The 18018-nt window shown below is 36.1% G+C and overlaps 1 protein-coding gene across 27 annotated transcripts in view; it reads left to right on the top strand.

Annotated features, from left to right (window-relative positions):
- The window catches only part of LOC106872761 (uncharacterized), a 417879-nt gene that overhangs the window by 246898 nt on the left and 152963 nt on the right, over positions 1–18018 (top strand). For 2 of the 27 annotated variants that reach the window (XM_089358677.1, XM_089358678.1), the window contains exon 1: positions 11776–11835. The exons of the other annotated variants lie outside the window; for them this stretch is intronic. The gene's annotated coding sequence lies outside the window, so the exon portion shown is untranslated. Of the gene's footprint in view, positions 1–11775; positions 11836–18018 lie in introns of those variants that run through there. 27 annotated transcript variants of the gene reach the window in all.

Genomic DNA, 18018 nt, shown 5'->3' on the forward strand with positions numbered 1-18018 from the left:
GGCAAGACCTTATTGAGAACCTGGTCTGACTGCTTGTTATGTAGGAATTCTGCTAAAAGCATCAGTGGATCAGAGATGATGTTTATATTAGCTGCATTATGTGACTATCATTCAAACCAAAAGAAGAGGTGCAGGTTCTAAACCATATACAAGAGTAAATTAGCTAAAATGGTAAATGGTAACCCAGAAACAAACATGAATACACAGACAACTGCTACAACAGACTTTCTTTTAGAAATAATTTCTCGTGTATGTGGTGAAAACGGCAATAATAATAAAAATTTAAAAAAAAGGCATCTGTAGGAAGCGTCCTGCAAGTAGTGTTGAAGAGAAGGGAGAAAGAAGCCAGCAGTAATAGTGAGGGACTGCCAAGTCTATCAAGTAATCTATATAGATTCTCTAGCAGTAAAAAAAAACACACACACACACACAGCTATTCATGTATATTTGAGATTTTTAAAGATATATGTATATATATATACGAGGTGGTATTAAAAAATTCCTGGACTAGTTCTCTAGTGCACCAACAGATGGCAGCACACAGTTGTGAGCACAGTGAAAGCTAGCAGTGACCTTCATGTGGCAGTGTGCCAAGTGACATCGTTTTGTGAAATTTCTGTTTTTGTGTTAACATGTATCATGTAGTCTGCAATTTTGTTAGGGACAAGAACAAAGAGCCAATGTGAAATTTTGAGTTAAACTTGGGAAGTCTTCTATAGAGACATAGAGCATGCTTTGGTAAGCTTATGGCAATAGGTTGTGCGCAGTGTTTTGAGTGACACGGGTGCCTCAAAAGTGGGAAAATGTCCCTGGAAGACTTACCATGAGTGTTGCTCCCGGAAATGTGGTAGTGTGCATCGAGGGCCAGGCTGTCAATTGAGAGTTCTGTGATGTTTTGAAGTGTTTGAGAGAGGATACTTGGCAAAAATGACCAGATCTGTGTAGTGTGAAGAATTGAATTCTTTACGACAATAATGCACCCTATCACAGAGCACTCCTCACTTGTGAGTTTCTTGCCAAAAACAGCATGGTATTGCTTCTGCACATGCCCTATTCTCCAGATTTAGTACCTGCAGACTTCCTCAAGATGAAAATGCAGTTCAAAGTTTGTCTTTTTGATACCATTGTCAAGATACAGAGAGAATTGCAGAAGGTCCTCAACTCAAGGAAAATGATTTCCAGGCCGGATTCCAAAAGTGGCAGGAATGCTGGGATTGGTGTATTTCTGTGCAAGGTGACTATTTTGAAGGAGATGATGTTAAAACTTAGGTAAATAAGTTACTTTTTATTAAACATAACTAGCCCAGGAACCTTTTGATGCCACCTCACACATGTATATATAAATAATAGACATCCATCATCATACTGTCTGATGATGGCTTAGCAGGCTGAAATTTTGCAATCACTGTCAGTAGTATTGTCATATTTCTTTTACTATTGTCCACCTCAACTGTTATTCATCACTCCGCTCCAATAATTCTCATACTCTTCATTCACTTATTCTGGTTCTTCTTTGATTCTCTCTCTCTCTCTCTCTCTCTCTCTCTCACACACACATACTCATATGACTTTGATTGAACTAATATTAATACATCTTAGAGCAGTGGGGACTGACGACTCATAGAGTACAAGGTTACCCGACCTCTCTTGCTGAGACCATGATAAACTATAGCAGGGTGACATTTGAGTGGAAAAAATGAAGGGTGAAGTGGATCTATTTGTCTTGTTTTGTTGAGGACATGATAGCCTCTCTAATGTTGATGTCACAGATTAAATACACTCAAAACACTCTGTAAAGGAATTGGTGGTTGGAGGGGCACCTAATTGTAAAAGCCAATCTCCTCACCAACAAAACTGTAACATGAGAAGTGGAATAAAAGGATAATGATATTGATGGTCACATACACATGTATACGAGGTCTGATTAAAAAATATCAGGACTGGTGCTATAGAAAAGAAAATTACTGCACGTCAATTTGAAGTAGTCTCCTACTGAAGTCACACAGTTTATTCAGCATTGTTTCCATTGATAGAAGCATTCCTGGTACTCTGTCTTTGGGATAGTGAGCAGCTACTTTGTTATATTCTCTTGGAGTTCCTTGAAATCTCGAAATCTTCCACTGTGAAAACTGAGCTTTGGCTTTAGGGTCATAGCCATAGATTCACAATTTGTTACCTGTTTGACCATTTTCAAAGAGTTTTCATCTTCCTCAACACCGTCAAGGAGATCCTGTGCAGTTGAAACCCAATCTTCTTTTTGAGACAATCACACTCTACACACTTTACTTTCAAGCACTGCTATAAACAATAGAAGTGAGCAAGAATATTATAACTTGGTGTGTATGTGCATGACAGAGTTCAAAGTCAATCTGTGCCCAGCAACTTCACTCTCTATACTTTAGGTTTGTTACCATAGCAACAATCCCCATACTTTTTGATCAGACCTCATATGTATATTTGTATGTATGTGTGTATACATGTGCACACATGCCAGCATGGAAAGTGGACATAAAATAACAATGATAAAGCGTGTGCGTATGGGGAGAGAGAGAGAGAGTGTGTGTGTCTACCTCTTCCTTTATCATAGATAGACAGAAAATACCATTTGCTAACTTTTGCTGAATGTCCATGTTGTGTGTGTGTGAAATGGTTATGGAGAAACACTTGTCAATGGATGTTTATCTGATTATATAAAGGACAGCTGTGTTTGTGTTTTTACTAGTTTTATGTCTGTACACATGTTTGTAAATTTAATTATCAATTTCTATAGTGTTTTATTTTATCTTTTTTTCTTAAAGTTCGTTGATTTATATATCGATAGAGAATTTAAAAAAAAAACATTTGTTTAGAATTATTCTCTTGCCTGGGTCCTTATGAAGTAGTGCCTATTAAAGTACTGAACTGCTTGAATTAGTTGAGGAAACTGAAAACTTAGAATCAATTTGACGACTATATAACAGATTTATAATGACTATATAACAAGTGTATACTGACTATATAACCAGTGTGTAAGGACTATATAAGAGGTGTATAATAGTTACTGTATTCAAGTACTGGGGTCAGTGTAATTGACTTGTCCTTCCCCTCAAAATTTCTGCCCTTGAGCCGAAATTTGAAACTATTATTTTATCATTATTGACAGCAGTGTGGTGTGTTAGAATTGGTAGAGTACATACCAAACTGCTTTTAAGCAACTACTTTGGTCTCCTAAGTGGCCATCCATCCCAGTGTAAACTAGGCTTCACATCTAGTAGATATACTGACGGAGTCCTTATCTTAGATATAATGACCTGTTCTATCTTCCAGTTGATCAGTAAAATTATAAAAGGATTTCCTGCATGATACACTGGTGCTGCAAGTGGGCCCTTTAGGGTGGGGTAATAAATTTTGTATTGGTAATGGGTACAAAGGGAGCAGGGGTGTGAGCAACAGGTAGAAAATCTGTACAGCTTTTTAGCCTGTCTCCTATTTAGCTATTTCTAAAAAAATCTAAATATATTATGATAAACTGCTTGTTTGCCACTATCATAATGACAGTAACAGTAATGACAGCATCAACTTTAATATTCAACTTCTAAATGTGAATGAACGAACAAAACTAAACATATGCTGCCTATGCAGGTAAATTATAAACAATAAAGACTATTGTATAATTTAAAAGACACTGTCAAACTTGAAGCTGTTTCCATGCATGCAATAAAACCAACCACTACACTTGTAGTATTAAGTAGCATCTTCACTTGTTTGTGTGTGTGTGTGTGTGTGTGTGTATTCATATGTATATGAGGTGTAGTTAATTTTGCTGATTTGTAGCAAGGGAGCATTGAAAAAGTATTAATAAAAGGGGAAGAATCACTTGTTAAAAACTGTTTGAGAAGCTTTGCTCTGCCAGTAATTTTGGATCCAAATTTTTGATTTGTTTATTTGGAACTTAATTTCAGTTGCTAACTTTACTTCTCTCTTAACCCTCTGATCACTAACTTCCCCTTTAATATAATAGGCTTTTAATATTTATTTTTGTTTTATTGATTTTATACAAAAGAAGGATCTGTTATCCCTAAAGATCCTGTTCTCAGATTACTAGGTTCTGTGTTTTACTAGAGCAGTTGAAAGATGATGGCTGCAAAGAAAACCTAGACACAGTGGGAATTCATGGGAATTCAAGAAGTAGCTTCATACTAATCAGTCAGATGATTTAAAAAAAATTTTATTATTCTATATATTTTTATTATTAGTTGTTCCTAATGGAAAAAAAGTATTTTTTACTAATCTAAATTCCTGTTTATGTAATTAAATATTTGTCTCACCTATTAGTGCTCAAAAAATCTAATTACTATTGTTATTATATGAAAGTTCACCTGTTTATAATCATTTTCTCGTTAGAGATCCTAATGTTTATATATCTTATCTTGTTTTTTTCAGCTCCAACCCATTTAAAGTACTGCCAGATATTGATTTTTGTGTCTTATATTCTGTTGATTTTATCATTGTTGTAAGAGGCCATGGCTTTTCTCTCCAGTCAGAATGTCATGAACTTAAAAGTTCCACCTGAATGCGCGCGCACACACACACACTTTTTCTAACTTAAGAAAAAACACATTTTCTGGAGAGAGGATGTTTATTTAACTACATCCACACCACACCCCAACCTCGTGTTTTATAAGTTACACTAAATTGAAGTCAACTAGGATTAAAATTCAAGATTGGTATGATATCAAACTAGAACTTTAAGTGTTGTCTGTGTTACTTTAAACTAGAACTGCCTGTATAACAAGGGAGGTAACTCTCACAACGTCACAAAAAACCGGAAGTTTTACTTCTTAATATGAGCGATATTCTAGCCATTTTACCTTTATTTTGCTTCTTTTTATTAATATATATTTACTTTTCCACCAGCCAATATTATTATTATTATTATTATTATTAGTCCCCTCCTTGTACCTTTAGTAGAAAAGTTTAGTATTATTATTATAAAAATATGCTTTTGCAAAGTTTATGTGACCGAGAAGGAAATCGTCAGTCATGCAGTTATCCTATATTTCTAATTGTGTTATATATATGTGTGTGTGTGTGTGTGTGTGTGTGTGTGTGTGTGTGTGTGTTGCATAAATACTCACAAATACACATGGCCAGTCTTGCACAGCTTTCAACGTAAAATAAAGATTTAGAAAGTGTTCTCAGTGCTTTTGCTGTTGTACTACTTTGGTTTAGTCAGTTTATAATCCAGTTACGATCTCCACATTAAACTGTTCTACTTGCTTCACTCGTATCCTTTGGCAATGTATGAATGCCACAACCTCTGGTTTTTCTTCCTAAATAAATTATATCTGTTTTTATCTCTTATGCTGTGATGAGTCATATTAATTTAACATTTCTAAATATTGTACATAGCTCATATTATATTTATACTACAGTCATATGTCAGTTATTCTGTATTCTACTCTTGCTACACTATGTTGCCCTCTACCCCTGCTACACTCTATTCATGTTGTTGTATACTGTACTTTATTTCTGCTATAATATACTGTACCCTACTCATGCTGTAAGTCTTTCTTGGAAGTTAATGTTTTCCTTTTATTATTATATTTGTTGTAAATAAGGATTTTGGATTGTTGGGTGGTGTGTGACTGAACAATGATAGAACTGTAGAGAAACAATATGAAATAGTATGAAAAATAATATGAACAACGATAGAATTATAGAGAAACAATATGAAATAATGTATGAAGTCAAGTGTATCTGTTTAGGTTGATGGAAAATGGTTTTGGAATTTGTAATTAATCTTGCAGTATTCTTGTTATTTTCTCTCCTTGAAGTTTTAGCTACTTCTTTTTTGTCAGTGATAAATTGATTGTCTCTCACTATCCTCCTTCACTATCCTCCTTCACTTTTGTTTCATTTCTTTCTCTTCTTAATTCTTCAGGGCATATTTGTGTGTGTGTTGCAGTGAGTCTTTGTTATGTTACCCTCAGCTAACACAATCTCTCTACTTCCCCTCCTTCCTTCTCACTCCTCTTACGTCACCCATCCACAATATATCGATGTTACATGTTTCCATTGTCTTAGAGAAAACAGCAAAAGAGGAGAGAGAGAGAGAGAGACTTATTTCAAGTATTTTTCTACTTTCAACAAGTTTTAAAATGTGATGTTTAGGATCATTACAATGCTTAATAAGCACAGCAATTAGTTGTAGTAGTAATAATAGTAGCAGTATGCATTTTTATTATGAAATCAACAATTGTAATGGTCACTACACACACACACACACACACACACACACACACACACACACACACACACACTCTCTCTCTCTCTCTCTGTCTGTCTGTCTCTCTCTCTCTCTGTCTGTCTGTCTCTCTCTCTCTCTCTCTCTCTCTCTGTCTGTCTGTCTCTCTCTCTCTCTCTGTCTCTCTCTCTCTCTCTCTCTGTCTCTCTCTCTCTCTCTCTCTCTCTCTCTCTACCTATCTATCTCTTTCTCTCTCTCTCTCTCCTTTAGTAAACTAGAGATCAGTTCGGTATGGAAAGTAAATATTTCATTATTACATAAAACACAATATAATACTGATATTTATTTCAACCCCAGGTGAGAAGAATCGATCAACACTAGGGGAATTTCTATAATTTCTGCCAAGTCTGGGCCATTTGTCAAACACTAATAATAATGCTACTTATACTACTATGTTACTATTAATACTTCTATATTATTACTACACACAGTAATAATAATGCTTCTAATATTACTATATTATTACTGGTACTGCTATATTATTAGTACCCAAAGTAATAATGTTATTTCTATGGTTCTTGGTGGCTAGAATTAACTTTGAAATTCTTAAGAAGTTGTGGTATTTATATTTTTATTCTAATGTGTAAAGTAAATGAAATAGATGTTCATGTCTGGATACTTACTAGGTCTTTACAAAAATATGGTCCTCATTAGATGACTGCTTACATATCTTGGACAGTGCTGCTGCTCTCTGTGCTGCCATGCATCCACACACCTTTTAGATAAAGGCCATCCAGTTGATTGCCAAAGATTCTCCAATAATCTAAATGACTATAGTTGATATATTATTTTGGTTTATCTCTAGAGTTCTTCTGTTTCTACCAACACCTCTTCCATCTCCTCCAATAAAGCCCATTCAATGTACCAGTCTTTCTCCTTGCCTTGTTATCCTCACTTTGCCCTTATCTCCTCCTTCCTAAAACCTATACATTAAATAGTTTTCAATCATTCCTCCTGCCTGAAATTCCACTCTCTGGCTACTGGCATCAAACTACAAAGCTTAACCTAAAGTTCATTCACATTGATCTCATCAACTAGAGAAAATCTTAAAAGTTCATCTGTACTCTTCTTCCCCCTTATCCAGTAAAATTATAATTAAAACTTGCAAAAAAAAAAAAAAATTGTTGTGAATTTTGTTCAGTGAAAATCCTATCATTCTGTTATATAAGAGGGTAAGTTTTGTTTCTGTAATTTATTAAAACAAAGCAAGGATTGAACATTATCATTTTTTGACATAGTTTCACTGCTTTTTGATGAACTTCTTACAGCAGTCTATGAGCTTCCCTTCTCCATCAAAGAAGAAGGTCACTTGCTAGTCATGCAGCCATTTATGTACCGCTTCCTGCACTTTTTTACTTGTAACAAATCGATGACGTTGTAAAGGATGTCTGAATGGTTCAAAGAGGTGATAGTCTGAAGGCTGTATGCAAAATGTTCCAGCAACTTGAAACCCAAGTTTTCAATGATTTCAATTGTGTGGGCAACTGTATGTGGGCATGTACACATTTTTGTGCAACAGTAACACATGCTTTCACAAAAGAGCTCAGCATTTGGTGCAAATTGCTGGTTTCCATTTGTTGGCAGATATTTCACTAGTGACTGTAGACCCTTTTCCAGGTAAAACCAGTGTATACCCTTTTGCATCCCAAATAAGGGTTAGCATCACTTTTTCTACAGAAGGCTGAATCTTCGATTTTGTTTTTTGCTGGTAATTCTAGGTGATTCTACTCCACACTCTGACTTTTGGGGTCTGACTCAGTGATGGACCCAAGTCTTATCACCAGCGACTATCCTCCCCAAAAAATTTCCACTTTCTTTGTTATAGTGGTCAAGTAATGCACTTTAGTAAGCTCTCTTTGCAGCCCCTCTTTCACAGACTTTACGGAAGCTTTATAAAGTTTGCCATGGATGATTTTTTTTTCCAGAACCTTGACTGATTTGCAGAGAACATGCTGTCTTATTGACAGTCTCTTGTCAATTTGCCAAAACCATCTCTTGAGTTTGCTCACTCTTCACATCAGTGGTGGAAGTTGATAGGTGTCCTGCTCCCACTTTGTGCTTCACATTTATCTGGCCATTTTAAAACTTCTTGATCCTCTCATACACACTTATATGTGATAGAACGCTGCCCCTGTATTGCACTGAAAGCCTGCAATAAATTCCAGTGCCTGGCATACTTTCAGACCAGAGACATCAGACAGAGACACTGCCAGAAAGAAAACTGGAGCAATCAAGGTCAAACCTCGGTCATGTAACTACAAGAGTACCACCTATTAGTACATGAGTGGTGAAAGTGTGGATAATTTTTGATTTCCTCTTGTTGTATTGCTGCTGCTGCTGCTAATAATAATAATCATAACAATTTCTTTTTCCTGTACATACACACACCCTGTTCTGTTAGTAAACCAAGTTGATTTGTCTCTTATATGACTGGAGTAATTAGCACAGGCAATATGGAACCCTAAACGGAGTTTAATTTCTAACGTTGTTACTGTTGCCTTTGTTACCTAACACTGACACAAACAATATTCAATCTTTGGAATGGTCAGCTCACTTCTATTTAAACAAATATAAGACAGTTGATTTTTCTTTCAGAATGAAACAAAAATACATTTTCTTTGTGTTGAAATTGAGATTTTTTGTTTTTTTGATAGTGAAATTGATAGAAAAATAATCTTAAACTTAAAAAAAAAAAGCTGTCAAACCTTCTGGTATAATAGTGATTAATAAAGTAGATTTATGTCATACGGGATTAAGGAAATGATAGAAATGTTGAAGGATAAGAAATATTTATGTTAAATGTGTGTGTGTGTGTGTGTGTGTGTGTGTGTGTAAATTATAGTAACTTTTTCTTATCTCAAGGGTTTGAATCTCACTTGAAATTTCATATCATATTGGTAATGGAAAATGTTTATTTTTCTACCATGGCATTGGTTATACAACACTAAAGTCTTTGAATATGATTCAGCTCTGTTATTTCCTAATTTTGGAGGTTACTTTTATAAGAGGTGTCTTCCTCTATCAACTCAAGTTTCTTATCTAGCATTTATTGTTTATTCACAACATATCAGACCACCAGAGTTCTCCTTTCTGGCAACACAAACTATTATCTTCTTACACTCAGTTTTTCTTCTACTTTAATCTTGTACATCCAACAGATTATGTTTTAGACATTCCACTCCCATCATTGTAGACCTGGGACATTCAATGCTGCCATTTTTTTTTTTTTTTTTCTTAAATAAAAAGATGTAATAGTGTGTGAGTGTATAGGAGTTTGTGGCATTTTTATGGTCATGGTTCTGTATTAAAAACAAAACAATAAACTGCTTTGCATATTTAACAATACAATTTTAAACACACACGCACACATGTGCACGTGTGCGTGCGTATGTGTATAGCTGAAGTTATTTTATTTCCTATTGCTTCAGATATTATCTTCTTTTATTCTGAAAGTCCAGACTACATCTGTTGGTGTATTTCTTAAAAGTATTTCTTTTATCCTCTTATATTATTCTCTCTTTTTTCCCTTCTTTGTTTCTATTTTAAAGCATTTTTAACAACCTTACATATTTGATGCCAGCTGTTTCTGTTTTTGTGTTTTTATTGAAATTCTTGAAGCTAGAATGGAAATAGAATTAAGTTGTAATCATTGAACCAATCCATTTCAGTTTTAGTTGAGGATGACTGACTCGTCATTCCTGGATTTGATTCATTTCAAAATAAAAGGAATTTTGTCCAGTTGTTCTAGAAAATAATAGAAACTTGCTTAATAAATACTTGAGTTCTTTGTTACAAAACCAGCTGACCTACCTATAAATTTTAATTTAATTTTATTTTGTGAAACAAAAAAAACTGATCCTCTTCTTTTTATCTTATTAACAATCTCTTAGTTTATTTTTTTGTCTCTGTGATTTATTGTGGAATGACTGGAGAAAACATGGAGCCAAAAAGAGTCTAGAAATGAAACTTCTCTGAAATTACTTTCTTGAAATGAATGTGCTTTTGTTGTTGTTGAGAGATGAATATTGAGATTTCCAAAGAAAAGACAAATCCTTGTTGTGTAAAATGAGAAGATTGATTTCTTTGTATTACTTTTTTATTTGGTTCTTACTTAAAAGAAAATTACCAATCTAGGGGTATGGATAACTAGAACTGTAAAAATCTGGAACCAAATACCTTGTGGTGTTTATTCTGCTTCTTTGCATTTTGAGTTCAAATTCCATCTATTTAACACCAGGTAAGGTTTCCAATTTAAGGATACCTCCCTCCCACCAATCTCGGAGGTCCTGTAAAAGGGTCTTGGGCATGGTCGTCTCTCCTGATTAAAAGATAAAAAGGTACTGTGTGTTATGGTGTGTTGCTATATTTGCAATCAGCTGAGTCTTACTTCACCTTTCCAACTGTCACCTGAAACCACTCCACTTAATCACTAATGTTCATGGGGAAGATGATGAATGTCACTCTTGTTCACTCTGCATTAAAATCACTATTTTCTTGAATCAAATGTATAGTTTTTATCATAATTATATTGAAAAGTCTCTGAGAAGTATAAAGATGATGAATAAAAAATTGAAGCCTCATGTAACAAGTGCTGAAATTGATAGTTATTGACAAGATGTTGAAAAAATGTTGGATTAAATATGATTAATTAATTGCTAAACCTTAAATCTCTTGAGAGATCAGTAAAATAAGTAGATCAAATGAAAACTAAAAGCAGCTTGAGTATCATTTAGTGGATAAGATATTTTTGCAGCAGAAAACTGACTGGATCCTTCCACTTGAGTTCTTTCACAACAGTTTCTAATACTAAAAAGTTAGGATAAGCTTTTTTTTTGTTTGTTTTATTTTGAAAATTATATAAAATAATAAGGAAAACAAGCCAAAGCAGTTAGCTATTGTATTGGATGGAAGGATTTTAGTACAAATGCATTGCATATTATTATTATGTTTTATCTTTAATTTGTTTCAGTATTGGACTGTGGCTATGCCTTGAAGGGTTTAGTTGATGAAATATCTCCGGTACTTATTTTTAAGTTTGGTACTTATTCTTTTTGTCCCTTTTGCCAAACTGTTACAGGGTTGTAAACAAACCAACACTGGTTGTCAAGCAGTGTATGTGTGTATGTATGTATGTGTGTGCACGTGTGCATGCATGTGTGCATGGATGTGTGCATGCATGTGTGCATGGATGTGTGCATGCATATGTGTAAAAGCTTTCCATACAGTTTCCATCTACCAAATTTGTTCGCAAGGTATTGGTCAGCTCAGGGTTTTATAGTAGAAGATACTTGCTCAGGGTGCTATGCAGTGGGACTGAACTTGAAGCTATTTAATTTCAAAGTGAGCTTTTTAACCACACAGCCCTGCCTGCTAGTATTATTTTATTCATAAATATATTTTGCTGTTTGTAGATGTTTGCAGTTTGCATTTGTAATTTCATTGTAATTACTAATGTATAAGTTGTTTGTTTTGCCTTATATTTATTGCAGTCAGTCTTACAATCTGAAATAGAGGAGGAAAAGTAGGAGTATCCTGAAGGACTGTCCATGGTTGGTCTTTGGTTATTTAACTCTCATCTGATTCTCTGAAATACTCTACAAGTGTTTTGTCATGTTTTTGGGCAGTGCACAAATGTTCATTACAGTTAGTAAATATCAAAAAAAAAAGAAAGTGTCCTGATGTAGAGATTTATTCTCCTTTTCTTTAATTCCATCAGAATTTGCTTTTGTAAGTAATGGTTGTTTGGATTTATTTGTGACTAAAATCCAGAGGAAACTAGCATTGATGGTTTATATCAACAAAAATGAATGATCAAAGTTTAGAGAAGTTTGTGTGTTGACAGAATTCTAACATTTTAGACAGGACCTTCTTGAGAGTGGAAAAATGAGCGCCCTTTCTCTATGTTAAATATTACCAAACTTGGCCCTTTGCTGCCACAATTTCAGATATTTTGGATTGGCCTTATCTATTTTAATTCAGAAATTGATATTTGAGCAATGAGTTCTTGAAAATCCTGTTTAGATCCACTTACACCACTCAATTTGATGACTAGTTTCTATTGTGGGAAGAGCATTGAAACAAAATGATTTATTGAGAAGTGAATTTGGCAATTCCATTTGCAAAGCAACACTTATTGAACTTATGTTTTAGATGATGTAAAAGACAAGTGATCTTGCATGACTGAGGAGTGGTGTAGGATACAATGAAAACCAACTTGCCATGTGGAACTCATAAACATTGTGTGATTAATTGTAAATTTGTTTGCAGATCTTGTTGTGTGATCCACTGTTCAGTTAGTATCAATCTGTTTAAATGCATGTTCACTCCTGCACATGATAGCTAGATGTATATATGCATATGTACATACTTGCATTTAACACTCTATATTTTGTGTGAATGGATGAGAATGTGTCTATAATGGAAGGAAAGTTTTTATGATACTTTTGGGGGTGTCTTCTTCTTCCATTATAATTATTCTGTTGATTCAAGGAGCTGGAAATATGAAGAATGAAGTTCTCAGACAGAGTAAATTCAACAACCGTTTATTCACAGGTGCTTCGTACAAGGGGTTCACTTTCAGTAACCATCTTCACAGCAGTGCGTAGTTAGCCTTCTCTCCCATACACGTGAGGTTCAATAACCTCTGGAGACAATGCATGTGGTATCATAGCGGGACAAATGTCTGCTGTGAGCTCCTGGCTTCGAAGTCTTGCTTGGCGTCAGTGTGAGAAGAATGAGAGGGAAAATGTTGTTTTTTCTTTAAATAATGGTTGCAGGCAAGATCACGTTTTTGTCTCACATATGGCAATGGTTGCAGGTGAGATCTCGCTGTTTCAAAATGGTGCTGGCTTCTTTGTGCCTCGTTACATGTCTATACTCACAAATAAACATTCACATGCATATATGTGTGTGAATGTATACACATTTCTACATATGTGTGTGTGTTTGTGCCATTTCATTCAGATTCTCTACGTAAATATACAGCACTATATATCATGTAATTAGAGCCTTCTTTTTTTTGGTTCTGATCTTTCATTGTTGACTCCAGTGCCTGTGTAACAAGTTCAGTTTTGACAAATGAATTTGTTTCTAACTGCCAAAAACCATTTCCCCTTCTCACCATGTCAGTCAGAATCCTTCAACTATGAGAGGATACACAAAAGTAACTAGAAGTGTTCTCCAAGCCCATTGTAGTTTGGGCTTCAGCCACTAGAAACAACTTGATGCAACCCTCAGGCATCAGTCTGTTGACTGGCATTATTGAGTAAGCTTGTGCTGCCACGTGGTGTGTCTTTTGTAGTGCTTCTCCCCTTTTTGTTGATTTTTGCAATGGCTGAAATGAAGGAACAGCATGCTTCCATGTAATTCTGTTTTCTACTGGGGAAAACCACAGCCAAAACAGTTGTCATGCTTCAAACAGCTTACAAGGATAGTGTCATGAGGAAAATACAAGTTTATGAGTAATTTCCATGCTTTAGGAATGGTCATGTGTTGCTTGAAGACCACTCTCATTCAGAGCTACTGTTGACCCCAGAACAAATGAAAACATCATGAAAGTCCATAAACTGATCTTGGAGGACTCTCATTGAACAACTGATGAACTTGTTGATATGATTGGTTTGTCCTGGAGCTCCTGCCAATGAATTTTGAGTGACAAATTGCGAATGAAAAGAGTTGCAGCAAAATTTGTGCCTCACTTGCTCATGGAAGATCAAAAGCAGTCATGGCGGAATGCGTGTCGTGAACTGAAAGAACAGCTGGAAGTTGATCTGGACCTTTTTTCGAAGGTCATCACTGGTGATGAAAGCTGGTGATATGGAATTTGCAGATGTGGAAGAGGTGAAGAAAAAATGATGGAGGTGTTAAAAGGCATCACTTCACAAGAGTTCCAGCACTGCTTCCAACAGTGGATAATGCATCTGGACCGATGCATTGCTTCAAATGGAGAATACTTTGAAGACAACAAAAGTGTAAACATGTAAAACTAACATAATTTACATTTGTCGGATATTTGTCCTCATCTTGTTTGTTGTTAACACAATGTTTCGGCTGATATACCCTCCAGCCTTCATCAGGTATTTTGGAGAAATTTCAAACCAGGGTTCTCATCCTTAAAGTATTTTTTGATGTTGTTTTTATTATTATTATCATTCAGGTCACTGCCTGGAATCGAACTCGGAATCTTGGGGTTAGTAGCCCGTGCTCTTAACGGACATATGGTGTAGTGGTTAAGAGTGCGGGCTACTATCCCCAAGATTCTGATTTCGATTCCAGGCAGTGACCTGAATAATAATGATAATAATAACAATATCGAAAAATACCTTAGGAATGAGAACCTAGGTTCGAAATTTCCCCAAGACACCTGATGAAGGCTGGAGAGTATATCAGCCGAAACGTTGTGTTAACAACAAACAAGATGAGGACAAATATCCGTCAATTGTAAATAATATAAATAATGTACATAATTCCTCATCTCTTAAATATAGAAATGTAAAACTAAGTGAATAAATAGACATTGCAAAATTCCAGTTTGTTTTGGGTGCCTCCTCGTATTACCATATAATGAGCAACTGTAACTTGTCAAGCTGCTCAGTACTTGATTACATGTTTTGCCATAGAAATGATGGACAAAGTATAGTGCTGGTGGATGTCAGAATCAGTAGAGTACTTAACATAGTGCCTTGCTCTATTGCATTATATCCCATTAAATACTCTGGGATCCCAATTACTTGTATTTTTTTAATTATGAAATGAAATCAATAGACAATAGCTGCCTGTTTCATCCCTCAGTGTATGTTGAATCACATGCACACACACACGAGCACATGTGTGCACACAATCTCAACATCATTGTCAGTTAACATACACTTTTTGATGCATGCACAGGTTAGACAGTCTTCCCAATACATTCTGTGTGTTAGAACATCACTGAGACAAGTGAAAAAGTTTAAGTACCCTGGGGTCAAATTCATGAAGGGAAACGAGATGCTAGGATTGCAGGTGCTGGCACAATAAAGTGCCAGGTCCCAGCATTTGAACTTTAGAAGAGGAGAGATTAGTAAAAAAGCCAAATTCATTATTTTCAATTGAGTTTTCATGTTTATCCTCGCCTTATGATCATGAATGTTGGGTAGTGATTGAAGGAGTGAATACAAATAAAAGCAGCCTAATGGGGTCCCTCTGAAGGGTCTCTGGAGTAACACCATACACCTGTTCAGGCAGTGTTGATTTGATAGAGGGAGTGAGCTAATGTACTGCACATATGTTTTGGTCCCTATAAATAAATCATTTGGGAGGTCGTTTAGTTAAAGCTGAACACTCGTACATCATCTTCAATGGGAAAGTCTATCATGTTAAAAATACTGACAGGTCACTAACTTTCATGGAGTTGTTGAACATTTCTGTCATTTTGCAGCTTTTTAAAAATTACATGTTTTCAAAGTTGTTTGATTGGTTGGTTTAATCTGAGATTATGAAAGACTGTGAGTTAAATGTGATGAAATGAGAAAAGTGTACCCTGACACTATGATACCTGGTGGATATTAATCAACTGGACTAAGATACTTTTAGAAGAAAGTTCTGTCTCTTTATTGTAGTTGTTGTTAATATTCACTCAGTGATTTAGAGGAAAGTCTTTACTGACATAAACTTGTACATGGTTAACTGATGTCTGGTTAATAACGAATCTTGATTACAATTGACCAGTCTCATTAGAGAAGACATTTAGTTTAGGGAGTCAAATGTTAAGGTAATTTCTTCCAGAATCATGTCTAAGCTACACTATGTGTATGGGTGTGTGCATGTTACGAACCCTTTTTAAATTAAAGAAAAAATACACTATGAATTAATGTAAGGTTGTCAAAAAGTTCAGGTATCCAGTGTGCTTTGTTCAACAAATCACATATAGAATTACTATTACAGTAATACTACTGTAAAAGTTATAGTAGGAGAGACAAGGGCAATGCTGTGTCAGTATTTAAGTGGTCCCCTCATGGAAATTCCAGTCATAAGTCACTGGGTTGGCTTGAATAAATTACTACACTCTGTTTGAACTGAATTATGTTGGTTAACAGTGTGTGTGTGTATTTCATATATGTATGTGTGCTGTATGTGTATATATGTATGTTTGTTTGTTTGTCTGTCTGTTTGTAATAAATGATGACACCCATGTTGCCAAACACTGCTCCAGTTCCTGGCTGTACACCTCATCCCCATAGGGAGCTACCTGCATCACTTGTGTCATCACCAAAAAGCAGAAGAGAGGCAGGAGCCATTGAGAGTGTGGTTGTTTCCATCATCTCTCTTGTGTTTGGCTTGACACAACAGGCCTTGAATGCACTCTCAGGATGGAGATACAGCAGCTACCTACCCTTCTCAGCTGCACAGTAATGTCCATTCACCACATCTTCAGATGAAACAGCTAGCCTGTCTGATGCCCAACCCTCTGCTGGTCAACATAGTCTGACTTGGAAGGTTTTGGAAGATTCCTCTGTTACAGTCTCTGATCAGTGGTTCCTGCTCTGGAGAGGGTCGGACTCGAGATGAACTCATCCAAGTCAGAGGTTGTGAATGTCAATCATGAGGAAGAGAGCTTCATGGCTTTCATGTTGGATGTGCAATCATTACTTTACCAGGTGCAGGTGACTTTGAAAAAAGATGTCCTTATCTTTGGTTTACTGAGCCCTCCCAACTGCCATTTGCTCCACCCTGAGGTCTCTGCTTTGCCAGCTTAAAACTTTGATAAATGGATTGAATGTGATTGATGCCATCCAACATTATATATCCTCTGCAGTGCTCCTTGCAACAGCCACGCATCTCTCCTCACAAATCCTGATGCCTGTGTCCAACGGTACTGAAGAGATATGCAATGTTTGGTTTGACGACTATGGATGGTAAACAGACCACCTTATCCATCAGATATGGCAACCTTGGTCTCTGGTCTTACTGGCCCTGCTGGAACTTGCTTCGTGCCATGTCCTCATCAACAGAGTTCTCCACAACACAACCGAACCTACTGTGATTAGGGAGTGCAAGGCAACCTACATGACATGGAGCCATTGTAGAAGCTCCATTCTAGATCCACTGGATTCTTTCTCCTTCCATCCATTGTCATGCCATTATAGTGCTGGCTGCCTTCCATGTCATTCTACTCTCAATGAGATTGTAGAGCATGGCCTAGATGCTGCAGGCTTCTCTTCTCAACTCAAGCCACTGGGACTAGACTGAGAGGAAGGTAAAAGGCCTGATAGTATATCAGTCTTCCCCATTCCATGGTGATAGGCCCCTCATCTGGGATGCCACATGCTGTGATGCCTTCTCCAGTGGCAACTTGGTGTGTTTAGCTATTGACCCAGGCTCTGCTGCTTGACAGGCCAAGAAAGGCAAACTGTCAAAGTATTAGTCACTCTCTGACAGATTTGTGGTTGAATCTGTGACAGTGGAGACCTCCAGCATTCTTGGCCACTGCACCACATCCCTGTTCACTACTATTGAGGTGGAAATGGCTGGCCACAAGAGTGTGTCCTGTGAGTCAGAGTGGCTGTTTCTGTGCATCTTGCTTGTTATCCTCCAGGGCAAAGCCTTATCCATTTTGTCTGCTGGGACCATGAGGCAGACTGACAAACTTTTTTTTTTTAATTACTTGTTACTTTCAGTTGATATATGACATCATTGTTTTCTTATACATTTTTATTTTGTTTAGTTTTGTGTAGTTAATGGACTAAACCAATATA

This window comes from Octopus bimaculoides, chromosome 10 (genome assembly GCF_046866305.1).
Source record: "Octopus bimaculoides isolate indiv1 chromosome 10, ASM4686630v1, whole genome shotgun sequence".
Classification (NCBI taxonomy): domain Eukaryota; kingdom Metazoa; phylum Mollusca; class Cephalopoda; order Octopoda; family Octopodidae; genus Octopus; species Octopus bimaculoides.